We start from the raw sequence: 4,904 nt of genomic DNA, 5'->3' as shown, positions 1-4,904 counted from the left end.
CTTCAACTCATGCCAAGTCCTGGCATGACACTCGAAGCTCGCAAATATTTTCGCTGATCCCTTCAGCAGCTTCCTTGCGTAGACTGCCTTCTGCCCATCCGACCACATGCACGTATCAGCGACTTCCTCGAACGACTCGAACCATCGTTCGACATTTTCACCTCTGTTGCCACTAAACGACTCTAATGCATCTTCGACGTCTCTAAAACTCAGTGTCGAATCAACACATGCCCTTCGACAACATTCGTCACGGTCCTGATACACCCTTCGCGTATCTCTCTTGTATCCTCTTGCGTTTTTCTTGTCATCTTCATCCTCACTTTCGTCGTCGCTTTCTTCTTCCGACGATATGTCGTTACCATCCATGGCCGCTTGTAGCCGTGCGCGTAATTCTACTTTTCTTCCCGTCGTTTTTAAACCCAAACTAGCGAGGCGCTCCTTCAACTACTTCGTATTCATTTTCTCAACATCCTCACCTTCGTTATAATCACGCTCAGCTCTCTGTACATTTTCTAAATCTCGTTGACCGGTTAGCTCTTCACCGCCCGTCGATCCCTTACGATACGATTGTCCAGCCCTACACGCCCGATTCAGCCTTGCAATCAGCACTGACCTCGCACCCGATATAGGGAGGTTCATTCGCGCGAGCTTTTTCCTCAGCTCCTCCAGCGTCGAACCCTCTTCACCCGACAATCGTTCGTCCCCGACGTTTGCCATTTTTCACACTCCACAAACTTAAACAGTCAACGATATCGTCTTTTACCGCACCGCGTACCGGTAAATTCACAACTAGCTCGAATAGCTCTGTTAAACCGTTTCGTTTTCTGTCTTGTCCAATCCCGGACGAGCCCCCAAAATATGTAATATCGTGATGTAATATGTTTACAAAGAGTGGACAATAGAGATGATAATCAGACAAAAAAAGACGATTGTTGCTTAACTTGAACTATTCACACCAAACGTACAGAAAACAGCGCAATCCACACTCTCTAGGCAACGCCACTCGCAACCTCCGTCTCCGCTCGACTCGCACTCGGCTCCTCGACTCGCACTCTGTTTCTCGACTAACACTCTCTGGCCGTTGTCCCATTCTGTTGTCCTTTTCCTAGGCCCACCGCACACGTGTTCCGCAGACGCTCGTAGCCAGGGTCACGTAGGTCTTTTCCACGAAACTATGCACTTGAAAAGACCGATGACACATTGATGGGCCCGACGGCGCCTCGGCTCTCGCGACATTGTTCATAGTTCGCCCGATATTTCCCAGGCCTTTCGTCCACGATACTACATATATATACATATATATTCTTTACATTTCTAGTTGCGCACAGATTTTATTAAAGAAAAGTGTTAACAATGTGTTTTCATGATTTATTTCTCGCGCCTGACTTCCATTGATCCTTAGTATTCCTGTCGCCGTGACGCGTGTAAATCTAACATGGCTGCTCATAAACATCATCAGCAAAGTTATAGTAACGGGTCTTTAATTTTGTTTAATATCGAAGTAATTTTCCGTCTGCCGCTCGTTTTCCTTATTCTACCGCAATTAAACATTTACTTATTAATATTGCTTTAAAGTGACAAAGTATTGTTCGTATGAATATACGTATATATATATGTCGGGTTAACATTAGGAATTAAGGCGCGTAACGATTCTTCGTTTGAATTAGCCATTGTTTTACAAAACAGAGAATATATTTACACGAATAAACAAGGTTTTACAAATATTATGAATAATGAATTTTGTAAATGATATGATTGATTAACAAATGATAAATTAAATTATTAATTAGATTAAAGAATAATAAGTTTTATCGAACAATAAAAGAAACGAATAATATATCTTACGATTTACTAATCTAACGAATAATGAAAATTAACGATTGATAAATTTACAAATATTGAATTTAATTTACGCTATAAACAATGATCCGGGGTTCAAACGAATCCACGGTCAACGGGAAAACTTTAAACAATTTTATAACACAAAAAAAATACGTTTGCTGAATCACTCGGAAAAAATTACTCGATGTATCACTTTCCAAGGCGATCACACGAATGTCTCTCTGATTAAAATCTTTTTCGTAATCCGACTGCATTTGTTTGTTATATTCTCGCTGGAAACATCGAGAAGGTTCCAATCGTTGTTGCTAGGCAATATCTGTCAAAAGTTTGTTATATACTCCTTGGAAACATCGAGAAAGATCCAAACGCCGTTGCTAGGCAGTTTCTGTCTGGAGATTGATTCCTCATACAACGTGTGTCCCATTATATCGACATCTCTAAAGTACAATTCTATGTGATTTCTAGGGAGAACAATACAACCGATCCACACCTTCGTCAGGCAAAACGTTTATCCCGTGACCGTGTCTACGTTCAGCGACCAGTTGTCACCTCGAACCCACTTTCGCTTTTCACAAATGTCAAACAATTACAGATGACAATTACTTAGTACAGTTATGATAAAATCTGGGCTAAAGCATTAAAAGGCTTCCTCAAAATTGCATAGGGAAGGCTCCGGTTTTCATTTCATCTCCGACACGGCCATACTGACTATCACACGTCCTCGTGTGCAGCTAAAATACAGAGTTTTAACATTAGACTCGGTGTAACTGATATTATTTACCATTCGATTAGATGTTCCAAATAAGTCAAGGGTCCAATTCAGCAACAAAGCTCTGTTCAAAAATTTGACAAGCAAGGAAATGAAAAAGAACTCAAATTAGTGTTATAGTTTGTATTCAAAGTGCCAGTTGCACTCCGTAAATCACCAATCAGACCGCAATGACACAACAGATCATTTTCGACTCCACACAAAGATCTCAGTTTGTTGAATCACATAACCACGTTGGATGCATAACAAAAAGCACAAGACACCAGTGAGGATATTATAGAAAGCACAGGGCACCAGTGAGGATATTATAATAAGCGCAAGGCACCAGTGAGGATATTATAGAAAGCGCAGGGCACCAGTGGGGATATTATAGAAAGCGCAGGGCACCAGTGAGGATATTATAAAAATACAAGCACTACACTGGGAGTATTATAAAAGGCGCATACACTACACTGGGAGAATTATAAAAGGCGCACACACTGCACTGGGAGAATTATAAAAGGCGCATACACTACACTGGGTATATTACTATGACCACAATGCGGCGTTAATGATTCCCAGAGATCAGTGTGCTCGCATCGTTATTATCACCGTCGCTGTCATCACCGCAGACATCCAACTCAGCAGGAATACAACCATCTGGCATCTTTCTCAACTTGTCGTGTCTATCCTTATATGACCGTTTGCCATCTAGAGTTTTTAAAATATATCTATCCCCCTCTAAAACTTCCGTTATCACGAATGGACCCTTGAATTTCGGATCTAGCTTTGTTTGGTTTCTCTCCTCGTTCTTACGTAACACAAAGTCACCGAGATTAAACCTAACTATCTTTGCTTTCGTTTTGTCAAACCTGTCTTTATCATAACTGGCGCAAGTCTCTATGTTCCGTATCGCTTGTTGCCTTACATTGAAGATGTCTACTTCCTTTTCCTCAATATTGTCAGGCAACAATAAACCGTAGGGCCTAGCTGCCTTCCCAATTAATAATTCCAGAGGACTTGATTTGGTTACACGATTGGTAGTCCAATTCAAGGCCAGTTGTATCTCCCCAATCGCGTCTTGCCAAGATCGCCCGGTCGTTTCCACCGTCGTTAACATATTTTTCAGCGTACTCATAACACGCTCTACCTGTCCATTGGCCCTACTCGCACCAGTTGCTATTAAGTGAAGTCTAATATGTCTATTCTGGCAGAAATTTTGGAAATCTTTACCCGTAAAACACCTTCCTTGGTCCGCTATTACCCGGCAGGGATTGCCGAATAAAAATATAGCGGACTTAAGTGCTATAATGGTATTAAAGGAATCTAATTTACGAGTATGATACAGGTATACAAATTTTGTGAAAGCATCAACCAAAACAATGATATACTCCTTCGAGTCACTCTTACCACTTAATTTACCCGTTATATCCATGTGTACCGTATGCCAGGTTATGCTGGTCTTAGGTATGGGATGTAGTTCAGCTTGTACTTTACCTGAACTAGCCTTCGATACTCGACAAGCATAACAGTTCTCAACGAATTTGCGAACATATTTCGCCATTCCTCCAAACCAGTAATACTCGTATAGTTTCTCAAGCGTTTTATCCCAACCTAAGTGCATAATGGACTGATGCACATGATTAATGACGGACCACCTGAAACCCCTTGGGACAATGGGCAAGCAAAGAGTTCTACCTTTTCTCTGTATTTTACGATGGAGTGTACCAGACCGTAATTCATACGTATTCGCAATATCTTCCGCGAGCTCTTCATTTTGCAACTTACGGACGATCTCAGAGATTTGTGGGTCGCGACGTTGTTCTGCTAACATCCAATCATCGGAGATTTCAGATAGATTGATTTCTTTCTCTACAATCTTGTTGATCGTACGATGATCCAGATCTACGGGATTTCTCGAAAAGAAATCTACATGAGCCATTCGTTTGCCTTCCCGATACATAATGTCAAAGGTAAAAGTTTGCAGGTAAGCCCACCATCTGTAAACCCTGTCATTTAAATGTACCTTGTCACTGGATGCCTTCAGAGAATTACAATCAGTGACAACAAGAAATTCCCGACCGTGCAGATAGTGACGAAAATGCTTGATGGCGTTTACCACTGCCAGCGTTTCTAACTCATAAGAATGATATCTAGATTCCGCAGGGCTAGTCCGCTTGCTATAATACTCAACTACTCTATTTTTACCTTCGACCCTATGCATTAGGATAGCCCCAAATCCTTCGGAACTAGCATCCGTATGTAGTTCTATTGGATATTTGGGGTCAAAAATCATTAGCACCGGCTCATTGGT

The sequence above is a fragment of the Bombus bifarius genome, unplaced genomic scaffold, assembly GCF_011952205.1.
Source record: "Bombus bifarius isolate JDL3187 unplaced genomic scaffold, Bbif_JDL3187 scf7180000010092_frag, whole genome shotgun sequence".
NCBI classification, from domain to species: domain Eukaryota; kingdom Metazoa; phylum Arthropoda; class Insecta; order Hymenoptera; family Apidae; genus Bombus; species Bombus bifarius.
The sequence above is the reverse complement of the archived record's forward strand: the minus strand, read 5'-3'. Positions refer to the sequence as shown.